Source organism: Aphelocoma coerulescens, chromosome 9, assembly GCF_041296385.1.
Source record: "Aphelocoma coerulescens isolate FSJ_1873_10779 chromosome 9, UR_Acoe_1.0, whole genome shotgun sequence".
In the NCBI taxonomy this organism is placed as follows: Eukaryota; Metazoa; Chordata; class Aves; order Passeriformes; family Corvidae; genus Aphelocoma; species Aphelocoma coerulescens.
This window is the reverse complement of record NC_091023.1, coordinates 15,375,353-15,389,637: the sequence shown is the minus strand read 5'-3', so window position 1 is coordinate 15,389,637 and position 14,285 is coordinate 15,375,353. Positions and strand designations below refer to the sequence as shown.

General features: G+C 44.8%; 1 long non-coding RNA gene across 8 annotated transcripts in view; it reads left to right on the top strand.

Moving 5' to 3' along the window:
* The window catches only part of LOC138114493 (uncharacterized), a 154,961-nt gene that overhangs the window by 126,693 nt on the left and 13,983 nt on the right, over positions 1 to 14,285 (top strand). For 6 of the 8 annotated variants that reach the window (XR_011152653.1, XR_011152657.1, XR_011152654.1 and 3 more), the window contains one exon: positions 13,765 to 13,913. This is a non-coding gene — a long non-coding RNA (uncharacterized lncRNA). Of the gene's footprint in view, positions 1 to 13,764; positions 13,958 to 14,285 lie in introns of all 8 variants that reach the window. The other 2 variants (XR_011152655.1, XR_011152652.1) reach the window with 1 other exon arrangement.

Sequence of the window (14,285 nt, the reverse complement as noted above, 5' to 3'; positions counted from 1 at the left end):
TTTCTCCTTCTAAGCTGTGAATTAACAGGGTCCTGTGGCCATAGGTGAGGTAAAGTTCACTGATCTTTCATGCCTCTTGACAGGACCAGGCACAGGAACATGCAGTTCCACTTCTTAGAGTGAAAGGCCAAATTTGTATTTCGCAAAGGAAAGGATTAAAATGCCATCAAAGGTGAAAGAATAAATTTTCAGGGTGAAAACTTCAATTTCAATGAAATTATAGCAGTAGTCCTAGATAAATGTGAGGGTGGGTTGGCAGTAAGTTTGGAGGCAGTCCATTTGCTGATTAAATTTGATTTTATACGTATAGCCACGCTAAACCCCAATTATCGTTATTCAGGAAAAGCACCTGGATTAATCAGACCTGCCACATTCATCTTTTTCTAATGCCTATTTCACTGGCTGTGACTCCTACAGAGGAAAATTTCACCAACTGATTAGTTTTACAGCTCTTATATTTCTAAGCTGCAAGTAGGAAGAGCCAAGATCAGATCTCCCCACCTTCCTCCCTCCCCTCCCAAAGAGGGCTGGAAGAGCAATCTGCAAGAGGGCTGGGGAAATGTGCCTTCCAGCAGGGCTCCTGGGAGCATGGGGCCAGGGATGCATGCCCAAAGTGTGGGGCAGTGCTGGGGTTTCTCCCTTGTTCCCTAAGTAATGTCACAAAAAGTGAGATGCCCCAATATTGCCATTCTTGCTGCTGGTGAGGAGCACGGTGGGATCCAGTGTGGGGAGGAAGGCAGGAGTTTGTTTTTAGATTCAGAGTCCCAACACCCAGTGCAACAAGTGACAGACACACGTGGCACCAGAGCTGCCTCTGTCAGGGTGCCCCTCCATGGGGAGGTTGTTGCAGGGGAAGAGATGGGATGAGAGGAGGAGGTGTTGGGAACAACAGTGAGACTGAGCTGGCTGGCTGTACACTGTGGGCAGAGGTGGAGCAGCTGGAGACTGGCTCATTTCATTGATCTGGACTTCATTAGTGCTGCTACCCCCTCTGTACCACTAAGTCTGGAATGTCATCCTGCTCCCATCCTGGGATAAACTTGTGTCAGTGAAGAGAGGATGCCTTTAAATCGTGTACCTCAGCAAGAGGCAGTTCTGGCTCTTCCCACCACGAGAGCTGGGCTGTCTGAGGGATGCAGGATGAAGAAACACCCAGCCAGGCTCTCTAATTGTTTCTGGCCACTGATTGACTGTAACAGCCCGTGGATTCTCAGGCTATTCCCAGCTAATTGAAATGACTGTGGAATAACAGACTTTGCCGCTACTCAGACATCTCTTTTGAGCCAAAGGAAATCTATCCTTTATAGTTTCCTCCAGCAAGTGAGATGACATCAGCTCTGTGGGTGGACAAATGTATTGAAAACCTGTCAAAATTCATAGTATTTTCAGAGATGCAGATATGCTCGAGCTAGAAATGCTGTTATAATCAGCTAATGTCAGCTCCTTTCTATCACAAAGGTTGGAGAGTCTCACCCAGGCATTTCGACAATTTCCAAATCTAGAAAAATTGAATCTAAAGTCAGAGCTGAACTGCTCAGCAAGAAGGTCATTAGTACTGAGACAGATGAGACAGAATAGATTCTCCATAGCCTATTTTTTTTTAATTTTTTTTCTTTTTCCTACAGGTTAGGGTTAGGGTTTCCTTCTGATAAACTGATACTGATGAGAATTATTTTACTGATCTAAAATGTGCTACCTGGTATCCTCTGGTCTGTATCACACAGGAAATGTGAATGCTTTGTTCTACCTTTGGCATCTGTGAATCTTTGAAGCTTGGGATTCCTGGGAAGTGGGTTTGTGGGCTGCATTTCAAGGTGTGTGATGAATCTTCTTACTGGGAACCTCCCAGCATATTAGGGGAAGTCTGGATGCTTGTGTGTGTTCGTTTGGCTGCAGATTAAGTATTGGCCATGAAACAACATGTCCTGAGGACATGCATGGATGAGTTTCACAGCACCCAGTCTTCAGTATGAAGAATAATTTGGAGCAGGCCAAAAATTGCTTTCTTCCTGTTTTTGATCTTTGCATTCACTGTACCTTTCTCCTTCACTTTACCTTCCCCCTGTGAGTAAAGAACATGGCTGTGTGCTCCTTTTATTAAACAACTCCAACTTTCTTTTCTTCTTACGAAGAATTATTGTAGCCCTCCTGCCCTCTCTTGTTTCTCAGATCATGTTTTCCTTTGGTTCTGATGGATCAGTTTGCACCATTGAGACTCAATGCTCTGAAACCTCACATGAATTTTACAGTCATGCAATAAGATTTTGAAAGTTAATAACACATTGTTATGGAGAGGAAAAGCACTTGAAGAAAAGCATGGGAAATTACACACAGATCAGAAGTTCTGAAAGATTTTGCAAGTTCATAAAGCCTTATAAATACAAAATGAGTTTCTCAAAGGGGCAGTCTGAACACCTCCTGAAGCCAGGAAAATCATTGTGTAAATAGTCTGAGCATGGTGCAGTGCTTTCTGCACACCTCCTGGCAATTCAAATGCTCACAGCCCTTTCCTCAGAGGTCCTGGCTTCATAAGCAGCCACCAGCACAGCTTGTATCTTTGCTGGATTTCCCAACCTATTTTTGAAAATCTGCCTGACTTCTATTCCATGCGCAGCTTTGCAGTTCCCTGAGTGTCAAATCTGGGATGGGATTTCCACCCCCACTCCTCCCGCCATCCTTTACTGCATCACTGCCAACTCCACAGTGTCTGATCTCTGCCCAAGCCAACCTTCTTCACTTCACAACTTTTCCCCTTGCAGCTTGAGCTGGCTTCCCAGTGCAATCTCAGTCTGTTATTTCCTAGAAAACAAACAGCCCAGCAAGGGGAAGTATTTTAGGGCATATTCCTCCCAATTTTCTTTCTTTGCTTCAATCTAGTATTAAAACCCTTTTTAAAAGTATCTCTCCTGCTCTTGGCAAATATTTGGAATAATTTGACTTTCCCCCACTGCTCTGGAAAGAATTTTCTTTTCTCTCTGTCATTCAGGCATAGGCAAAAATTGAATATTACTCCTGCTGAACAGCTCTTGCCTGCTATGTTGGCTCTGCAAAGGAGTTGGAGATAATAGAGCCAGCAGGGCTGAGGGCTTGGTGACAGTGGTGACTTCAGCCAGAATTCTGTGCTATGGCTATTGTGCCCACATACAGAGCTGTGACTTCCTGGCAAAATATACTTTGGCTGTGACAAAAGTGCACAGACAAGAGATGAGAAAATCTTGACTCATTGAGGACACAGGTAGCAGAAAGTCCCCATGAGCTAATGGGAATATGATGCAAAATTTCCAGGCCCAGACCAGGAGATGAGGGTCTTTGGATCCTCCTGGTGAACAGCCTGTGAATGCTAATACTGCTAATTAGTTGAGGGAGATGCTGTTATAAATAGAAGAGCTGACTGAATCTTTTTTGCGGCAGATAAGCGTACAATGAGTTTAGTAATTTCCTGTTTAAAAGCATGGTGATATTTATAAAGCTATTTTTAATTGTTCATTAGTGTTAATTACTCGGTTAAAAAAAAAAAAGAGACAGCATTATGAAAGAATTGAACTATATGTTTATCAGAAATTAACATCAACCAAGATGCTCCCTTCAAGCTGACTGCCAGGGAAGATTGTCCAGGTAGCAGACACATGCACTTTTAACCAACAGTGGTTTTTCAGGCTGACATGAATTTTGAGCTCTCACATTTCTATATTCATCATGTTTCTTTTTACTGTAAAAAGCTCCCTTTCCCTCTGTCCATGGGAGAGGGAACAGCGGGACTTTGCCTCAGACAGGGAAAAGAGATTCTGCAAAGCCCAGACTTTGCTGGAATTGCTGTTCTCACCAGAAGAGTGAACCTCAAGACATGAAATTTATTCCTATGTCAGAAAATCTCCCGATCTCTAACACGTGGGGAGTTGCAGCAGACTAACAGCTGATGCTTCATCGCTCCTGTCCAAATGTTGTTGCCCACATGCTTGACAGTGAATTAGCTGCTAATAATGGATTGCCAGACTCTTCTGGAGTGAAACATTTACAAGAACCGACATGCTGCCAAGTTTAAAGCCTGGGAACACAAGGCAATTTCAAACCTGTCATTTCCTCACAGAAAGGGGATTATTGCTTTCTTATCAGCAAAGATTCTATTTTATTTAGCTTTCCTGCCCTTGAATTATTTAGGTCATATCGGATGGCCATGGGTTATATTGAAAAATACATCTTTTGTGTCTGTGTGTTTATGTAACGGATCTATGTCTATATAAACATCCAGAGTGGAATTCACTGGCTATGTGCACACCCAGTGCAGGTGCACAGAGCACATACATACAAGTCTCCGTCCTTACAAACTTGCCAGTTGCCTCAGACAGCCCCTGTAACAGAGATTTATTGCCAGCTCAGCTCCCCCTGTTCTCAGCATTCAAGGTGCCTCCTGTGAAAGGTACATGGAAGCAGTGCAACACCTGAGGCACTGACTGAAGGGAAAGTTGGCACGTACCCCTGCTTTATTCATTGTGCCATAAGCCCTTGGCTTATGTAGCTGAACTTCACTGCTTTATCCAGTGAGAGTTGCTCTGAGAGCCATCTCTTGACCACAGCTTTTCCGTGGCTGTCCTTATTCCTGCTCATCAATACATAAAGGACTTGGTAGATGATAAGGTTGCCAGTTCATGTAGAGAGAGGATTGCGCTGTTGCATCAAGAGGATAGCAGTCAATGCCACTTTCATTTTGGGAGAGGCATCTCATGCTCCCTGCTGGGTTTTGCAAGAATTTCTGTGGTTCCTGATGCTCAGAGTGTACAGAGCTTCAAGTAATGCATTCACATGCCCATACTGCAGAAAAGTGGGAGATGGATTGGACCTAGTTTTTAAAACATTTGAAATCCTAAATCAGGAAAGGTATCTCAGCCATGTTCTGGCTTTCTGGTAAAGCCATGCTTTGCTGCTGAGTGTCCCTTTTACTAGTTAAAGGGTAAGAACATGGTGACAAATTCATTATAAACTACTTGTTTGTAGAAAAAGTATTTTACAATTATAAGCCTTGTTTCATTTTTGTTACAATATTGAAGCATACAGTGATAATAAGACACACTAATATTTTGTTCCTATCTGGTAATTAACAACACAAATATTCTCAGCGTGCTCTCAAGTCTTTTCTTTTGCACATTCATTTCCTCTGCTTCACAGTCTTTAGTTAAACTGGCTTGAAAAATCACATTTTTCAGAATGTGCATGTTTCTTGAGGAAGAGTTTTAACTTGAATATAAGTTGATTTCTTGCAGCTCCTCAAAAGCTGAGAATTTATGCAGAGTATTCAAGGCTAATTTCCTGTAGTTTTCTGACTGAGGCTGTCATCATGATCTACAGAAAACAGCAACCAGCCTTACATGAGATACAGCAATGATTCCATCTTCTTGTGTAGTGAAATAAATATGTATGTGTGATGTATCCACACATCTATAGTATATGCCCTGTACATATGTCTTTGGCAATTCACTTAAATACGTCAGTTAAAATAATGTGTTTGAATGTTTAGACTATAAGCAAAACATTGGGAGGTTATGAACTTCAAATAAATTCTGATAGTTACTATGCATATGCATTTACCTTTGCAGGGCAGTACCTGCCTTACAAAATGGTGTTGTACTGCAGAATTGCCTTTGATTTACAGCAGCATCAATGTGCTGATTGACTCAAAGGAATTGAGACAGCAGGTCTGGCTCTGGCATAAGATTTAATGTATTTCTTTTAACTGTTTCTTTCTAAGTGCAAGGCAGCTGTACCAATAAGGAGGCACTGGCATGTTTTAAAACATTTTCCTCCCAAAAGCAGGTATAAGTCATAGGAAATCTAAATTCCTCGCTGCATGAAAATCAGAGGGTAAAGAGAGGCCGTTTGGAGGGCTCATTGTTTGAGAATTCCTTTTAGGAAGCTTTTCTTCAGTAAATCTGTAGACATCGTCACTTCTTGCTCTAAGCCAAGCAGGAAGAAACATAATTTTTTCCTGTCAATGCCTTGGATTAAAAATGACTAAACAAGCATTTGTGGCAGGTTAATTGCTCCTTGGATACTTGCAACCCCTGTGCAGAGTGGGTGTGAATATTAACTCCAGCAAGCAGCAGCTTTCCACACAGGGAGGCCGCCTTAGCCAGACGTGGATGGTCCCCAGCAGGCTCCTACCCAGACAGCGTGTGCACCACAAGGTCAGCTCGACCTTCCTCCACTCTTTCCTTATTATTTCAGCTATTCCTTAGCTGAACCAAGAAATCCAGTGTTACAGAGCTCCCAAAGCAGAGCAGCAACACAGAGATGGAGGGAGGGGAGGACAAGGGGCTTGGAGTAAAACTATTGTTCTTTAAAGAGTTTGTAGCACGAGTCCTACCTGTAAAACTATGGCACAAAAATATTTAGTCAATGTTTCAAACCCACTTGTCTATCACACAGACACACAAACACAGCTTCTCTTTTTCTCCAAAGAGAAGTATTCATGTTAAAGCAAATAAATGGTGCACTAACATTTGGATTCACGTCAGATTACTTGGAGTACCATGTACTAACACTTGGAGATTGTCAGGATAATACACAATCAAAGCAAGAATTGTGTTTTTATGACTGCATATAAATATGTGTCCTAGGGCTTTGTTTTCTCTTGGTATTTCATTCTGCTCTATCTCCAGCTCTCAGAGTGTGTGCACACCTGGAAACTTGGGGAAGCACTGTAAGAGAAGTGGCAGCAGAACCAGAGTGGCCAGGGCTGGTCTTTCCACTCAGGTCTTGAGATTCAGAGGAGGCAGCCTTGTCTGCTCTGCAGAGGCTGTCAGCATGAGTGGCACTTTGCTAAAATCACGTTGCTGGGTCTGATTGGGGATGTAACATTAGAAATCGAATGTGCAGTAATCTTTCATATTCATCCAACCTCTCTTTGCTTTTGTGTCTAATACAGCTGTTAATGCCTTTATCCTTGCAATGCTGTCTGGAGCAGGGTGGTTCTGTGATCCTTCTTTTGCAGGGAGGGAGCTGAACAGCAGCGTTGCCTGGCAAAAGTCAGCCAGGAAAACTGAAGGCAGAAAAGGGAGCAGGACAGCTTTCTTAAACTCTTAGAGACATTCCTGCCCTTGACCCTAATCCTGGGGGGAATCCAGGGCAGGTACTTTCACCTTTCCAGTGCCTTACGCTTGCTCAGATGTCTGAGTGTCAGCCACAGGTAACAGTGGTAGCAGCTGCATTCTTGGGAAATGTTTTGGTGAAGCGTGGTTGGAAATTTGGGCATCCAGGATGAGGACAAAGCCTGCTTTGGAAAGGGACTAGGGAGACAACCCCAAGATGCATCTAATTCACTGTGATTTTTTCAGTGATGCATTATCATTGCTTTGTACCCTGTCATACGGTTCTTTCTTATTACATAAGTTACTGCTTTGCTTTGCTTTCTGTTTTCTTTGCTGTCCCCAGGGATTAATGCAGCTTGTTGTGTGCATCCAGCTGGACATGCGACACAGGAGGAAGATCATGGCCTGAGATTAAGTTTTGATCTTGACCTTATCCCTAGTTTTAATTTTGTGACAGAATGGAAATTGAGTATAAATGTATGGACCATGAGTCTGTCTTAACTTTCTGACATATCTTCATAGAGATATCCTTCTTGACACTGCCACATGAAGAATTCTGCACCAATTAATTTTGTATCTGGGTGTAACTTTGGCTTTTAGCTGGATTTAGCTCCATGGACCAGACTGCATCTGCTTCTGTGGGTGAAGGGAGATGCAGATGTCTCAAAAAGCAGCCACAGAGCCAAGTTCTTTTCCAGTGACTGGTCAATACTTTATGTAGATAACTAACTGCAGTGACCCAGCAGCAATTCCCAAGTTTGTTATCTCAGTTGGCACAGCTGGAGGGCATGAGGGCTACAGCCAGGGCCGTTCCCAGGGTCATCCTGCTGCCCTGCAGTTAATTTTGGTGTGTGCTCCTCTGCAAAGCTGGCAGAGCAGGTATGTGAGTGTGATAGCACCTACTGAAGGACATCAGTTGTACTCCTTTGCAGTCTTTTCTTTTTCCTTTTCCTCCTGTGCTATTTTTACTCTGGTTTGAACCAGTGTTTAATTTGCCTCTTTTCACTTCTTGCCTCTAATAACAACTCTCTCTCTCATCTCACTGCTTTGCCTGATCATTTTTCCTCCTTCTTTGTTAGATGTCTGGTTTCTCATATTCTCCTTTCTTCTCCTCCCCCTGTCTTGCACACTCCTCCTCACACACATTTTCACATATTGTTTATGTGCACAGCTCCCCAGGGCATGTTCAGTAGGTATCTCAGGAGGCAGGGGAGAAGGTCACAGCCCTGCCAGCTGCTTGGACATGTGCACACGGAGGGAGCCATTTCCACAAGGGAGGCAGGCTGATGTCTGCTAAGGAAAGCCAGCTCTGGTAGCCCAGCAGTGCTGAGCAGGCAGTGCATGGAGCCTGCTGCCTCTTGATGCAAAATGTGCCCCTTTAACCATTATTACCTTGTCCCCCTGTTTGTCCTGTTGTTCTGTTTCCATTTCAGCAGTGTTTTGATGTTCCTAGGAAGATTCTCTTGTGCAAGGTGCTGTGAGAGCAGGTGGCAAACTGCATCCATGTCAGTTAAGAGCTAAAGATGTGAACTGGCACACACCTTTGCACACCCACACACCAGCTCCATGGCCACATGAGGGTCTGGGTCCAGGTCACTGGACTCACTGGACCACTGCTTTCCTTTTGATCAAGCTGTTGCAGTGGAGCCACACCTTATTCTTGGGCTTCAGCCAGCCTCACCCACTGAACCTGCACCTTTGCTGGGCTGTTTCAGACCTATAGAAAAGTGTAAAGCTTTAGGAGTCCCTGCACAGCAGTTGGAATTCACGGGGTATAGTTTCCTCTGGGCTGGTTTGCCATGGCTAGCTGACTGTGGTCTCTAAGGGAAAAACAGAATCAACTCTGCATTTTGATTGTTGTCTGTCCCAGTGTCCCATTTCTGACATCTCTGCAGTCTGTCCCCTGCTTGAAGGACTTTTGTGGTCTCTTGTACCCAGACAGTTGTTTTCAGGCTTATCTGCTGGTTGTCTACCACTCAAACACACTTGGTTATAGCACTGGCTTCAACAAAATGGTACAGGATTGCAGCAGGATTGCCAAAATTGTGTTTTCCTCAGGAAAAGGGCAGCCAAGCTTGCCACAGGACTAGTTTTCTGTCCTTCTGCCTTTATCCCTCGGGCAGCAAGCAGGCTGGACAAATTCTCCCCACCCATTTGTAATTAAACATAGAGGGGACCTTCAGCTACCTGTGTTTGTCTTCACCTGGGGCACCTCCCAGTCCTGGCTGAGCTTCTGATGGCAGCAGGTTCCTTCAGACAAGTGTGGAGCTGTGGGACCATCCCCAGGCAGTTCCCTGACCAAGGGCCCCTCCTGCTCTCTGGGGCTCTTCTCAACCCACTGCAAGGCTCCAAGCCAACAGAATTCAATGGAGGGAAGAAGTAAAAGTACAAACAAGGATATGGCCAGGTAGCTCTACATACAGCTGGGATTTAAGCTCCTGTGTAGCCAGCTCATACATGCACACATGAATTTTGGGTTTTCAAAGAGAGGGAGCAGTTGGGTCAAGTTTTCCTTTTGCTTTTTCAACTTCCTTCTCTCCACCCCCACCAAATATCTCTTGCTAGCAGAAAACGACCAGGAGAGTAGCATGCCTAAGTTCTGCCAGATGAACCACCTGCCGATCAAAACCAAATTAAAGATAACCACAGGCCTGTTTAGTTATTCTTGTATTGTTAAAAAGAGCTGAGAGCCTGTCTCAGATGCAGTGATTTAAGTGCTCCTTCAACCCTAAATACTGCCAGACCCACCCTGAAGGAGCTCTCCATGCCATTCCCAGTGATTTTGGGCCAGTCTGCAGTGACTTGGTGTCCCGTGTCAGCACAGGATGGTGCAGGACAAGTCTCACAGCACCACAGCCTCCTACCCTGTGGGAACTCAGCCTCGTGCTGGAGTCAGTGTGGCCCCATCACCTGTGGATGGAGGTGGCTCGTGCCCCCACTGATGAAGAGACTGGGGTCTGACAGCCATGAGCTGGAGCAGACACAGTAGTTGTCCAGATGGTTAAGTAAGACTGATTTTCCCATTTCTGTGGGAGTTCTGAAGAATTTGTAAATTGTTTTCTTGCTTGCTGTTTTGGAACAGAAATTAAAATCTCAAATGGTTGATGGCAGAGCTGTAAAGGAAAAAAGAAGTCTGGATAACCTCAATATTTCATCTTTGATTTTGACTTCCTAACATTTTATTTATTTTTTCAGAAGCCAAGAAATCAGTTAACATGCAGAGTAAAAGTATTTATTATGAACAGAAAGGAAGAAAATTTTTTCCATGCTCTTTTTCTCATAAAAGGTCCAAACTTGCACCAAAGAAACATTAAAAAAAAGAAAGAAGCAAACTGATGGGTGAGAGGAATAACTGATGACTGAAGGGGGTATAGGGAATGTGCTCTTTGTGTATCTGCTATATCATGAGCCAAAGCTAAGAGTCAAACTGAAAGACATCTGATTAGTTAACAACCTCTCCATTTAAGTACATTCAAAAAAGTCAAATTATAGCAGGAAGAATCTGGGCTTGCCTCTGTCTCTGCCATTGTTCATTCTCACAGCCTGGCCAGAGGCCAGCTGCTTCCAGGCTTTCAGCCACAGGGTGTATTTAAAAACCATTCTGTGCTCCTGTTTTCCTGTCAGTCCAAGTGAAATCACTGTAAACAACCATTTTCAAGAGTGCCCATGTCCAAACAGAGGCTGTTGCTGGGTTCTCTGGGGTTGGTTGGAGCAGGGGGCAGAAAGGATGAGGAGCTCCAGAGCAAAGCACTCAAGCCTCTCCAGGTCTTCTCCTGCAAACGTCTGCTCAAGCCTGAGAAGGGGTTTTTCCAGCCAGGATCAGGCTCTTCAACAAACCATGGGGAGTTTTTCTGAGCTCTGCACATAACACCGGTGGAAATCTGGTCAGTGCAACCCCCTGATGGTGGCAGTCCATCACAGCCTACTATGGGCTGGATGAAACCCCAAGGAAAAGGGGTGCAAAGCTATTGCACAGAACTGCCAAAAATCCCCAAACAAAACAGGGGAAGGAGGCAAAACTACAAGGAAAGCCTCTAACTGAGAGTGTGTTTGGCCATTGTTCTTCCTGTGGATCTAGGCATGGCTTTTGTGAGCTCTCTAACCAGCCTGATCACTGTAAGACAACACAGGACCAGTGAAGTCCTCTCTTATTTTAAATTACCTCTGCAAGAAAATTAATAAAAAACAAACAAAACCCTTTCCCCCCCCCTATTTTAATCGCACAGTGGGAACAGGGAATAGTTGTTTGGGTTTTGGGGTTTTCTATGTTTTTTTATAGACGTGGACATTTTCCTTTGAAAATAAGTGAAGAAAGCAAGCAAGCAGTAGAAAGCCAGCTCTGATTAAATCCTAAGCCTCTCAGCTGTTGCGTTCATTTCCTTTGCCCTGTTTGCCTTCCCTACTGTCTAAAAAAAGCTTCTCCACTGTGCAGGGTCCTTTTGCTGGGGGTGGGGTGTGGGATGGCAGTGGTGGTGGGGATTGCTAAATCGCTGTGGCTCTCGAAGCCACTGCACTGCTCCACTCCAGCACTTGCCCCCACTCACCATCCTTTCGGTGGCACCTCTGGGGAGCTGGTACTGCCACATCCACTGGTGTTTTTCATCAGGGAGAAAACAGGTACTGGATCCCTGTTCTGGTTTTGTGGCGCTTCTTCTGAGCGAGGGATGGAGGGCCACTCACAAAGCATACGAGGTGCAGCCAGAACGACCCTGTTTCATTCCCTGCAAGGCTCTCTGTGCCCTTGCAGAGTTTGTGTGCTCAGTGCCCGATTTCCCCTGCAGGCAGAAGACCTGCTCCTAGAACAGAAGCATTCCCAGAATTATTTCTGTCCTCTCATGTGAGAGCTACGGGCTGGTTTGATCATGTCTCAGTACTTAGAGAGATAAATATATCTCATTTACAGGATGTCTCCATCTCTGCCTGGGACTGTGTTTGCTCACACACATGCACTCGCGCAAACTGTAGGTGGCACTTTGAGAATTAGCAAAGATGCTGCCGTGCCCTGTGCCGGGGCATGGCTCTGTGCACCAGCCGGGGGAAGGAGGAACAAAAAAAAATGGATGGGTTACTGGGGAGAAAGGCAGAGAGTGAGCAGAGCCTCCTCGGGAAAAACCCGCTCGCTTCTCGCATTCACTGGGATGCGGCATTCAGCTGCTTACAGCCTGTGGGAGAGACGTGCCAATACCCTGTACTTTTCTTTACAGAATGTTTTATTTATCTGCCTCAAAGGAGGAGGTTTGCTGTAGTTATCACCCCAGGAGTTCAGCTGGATACAAATGTTAACCAACTGGAGGGGCAACAGCTTGTTCCAAAGGTTTTATCGTTGTTTAGTACACAGGGAGCGAGTGCCAGGCACAGATTATGCATTTACAGAGCTCCTGGCCCTCTCCTGCCTGAATTGTCAGGAGAGAAATTCAAACCACACTGATCAATTTGCTGTCTGTCAGCAGCTGGGAACCAAGGGGCAACCCTGGATCGATCCATTCTTGGAGCACTGTCCTCATTTCAGGGATTACATGGTTTCCTCTGTGCTGTATTAACACTTTAGGTGCTGGGTTTTAGGTGAGCTCTGCATGTGGTTATCACTTTTGCACGGTATCTTAGAGAGTGTATGTATATTCAGTATATGAATCCTGCACAAAGCTTGCTCTGTGGATGTTCAGTGTTGCTCTGTATGAGATGGAGGCTGGAGTCTTTGATTGTGTGCCAGAGGGACAGGGAGTCCCTTCTTTCATTCAGCATAAACCTAGATTTTGGAAATTATTCTGTGCTTTTCACGAAGCTCTGGATGCCGCTGAAATGCACAACCCTGGTATAATACTAAAGATGAAAATGGAGAGGAGTTTGCTGCAGTTCACATGCTGAGAAGCCAAGAAATGCTTCTCAGCCTGCTGAAGTGGCATCACATGAAAACTTGCAAAGTTTCTGGCCTTTCTGGCATTTGGGAGAGGATATGTGAATGTCATCATTCATTTTTAAAAACAACTAAGTGGCTTAGAAGTCTGTAAGAGTGGGGCCATGTGTGAAGAGCTTCAGTCCTTTGTGTTTTGGAAGTTGTTGCTGTTTTAGTCCTTGGAGATGACCTTAGGATCCCCTTTCAGCATGTCTCACGCAGAGAGCTGCTCTCAGCAGCTGGATGTGGAGCCCAATAGCACCTGAAAATCCAGCCATGGGAGGGAAGGGCCATTTTATGGGCATGCAGTGTATGTATATGGGCATTATTGTCAGTTGTTTGCAGCAAAATTTAGCAGCCAAAAAGGTAGAAGTGGACTGAGACCATATCCCTGTAAGCCACTGGCAGGAGCTCTCAGAGCTATGCCTAGTTAGATAAGCAAGGCCCAGGGAAGAGATCGTCTTCAGCTGCTGCTCCTCCTGCCTAACCACTGCTTGTTCTCACCATTTGGGCACTGGGTTAGGATCCAGTATCGGTTCCAGCTGTTACTGGCAAATTATTTCCATTCCTCTTTCCTACTTGAGCACCTTTGTGCACTGCTTGCTGCAAATTTGGATGGAGCTGGGTGAGCAAATGGACTTCTTTTTGCCAAAGGCCATGGCCCTTATTTATCATCCACCCTGGTGCTGGTGAGTCTGGGACTCTCTGCTTAGGAAAATGAGCTAGAAGTGTGTGTAATGTGGGCTCTACTGCAGTCTTTTCTTTCTTATTCCTTCCATTTTGTTTCAGGTGGATGCATTGAAGATGCCACTGTGTTAATCACGTTGTTAAAGTGGAAGACTGCATCTTGCCTGTATCAGCACAGTGACTGGATTTGCAAGACTATCCAGGACCTTGCATGAGCATAGTCCTAAGTAAATCTGCATTAATAATCCAAGGTATACCTGGAAATGTTTGTCTAAGAAGTCTGCATTTCAAAAAGGTATCAAGAGTAATAAACCCCCAGAATCATAGCCTCATCCCACCCTATCAATACTCCTCTGAAGTTTTCTAATGATAAAAACAGCCATGTAAAATCCACAGCCTTTTTTTTTTTTTTCTCCTCCCTCTCCCCTGCCAAACTCTCTCAAGTATGACATCAGCCTGAGCCCTGCTCATTTAGGATCCTCAGCCTCCAGTGCCAGATGATAATGGAGCCAGTGAAGGGTGCTTTGTTAGCTTTGACTATGTTCAGTGTGGTGTAGCACAACAGCTGGAATAATTGAGATAATCTCCCAGCTTGTGTGGAGGGCAGTGATGTTGAAGAAGAG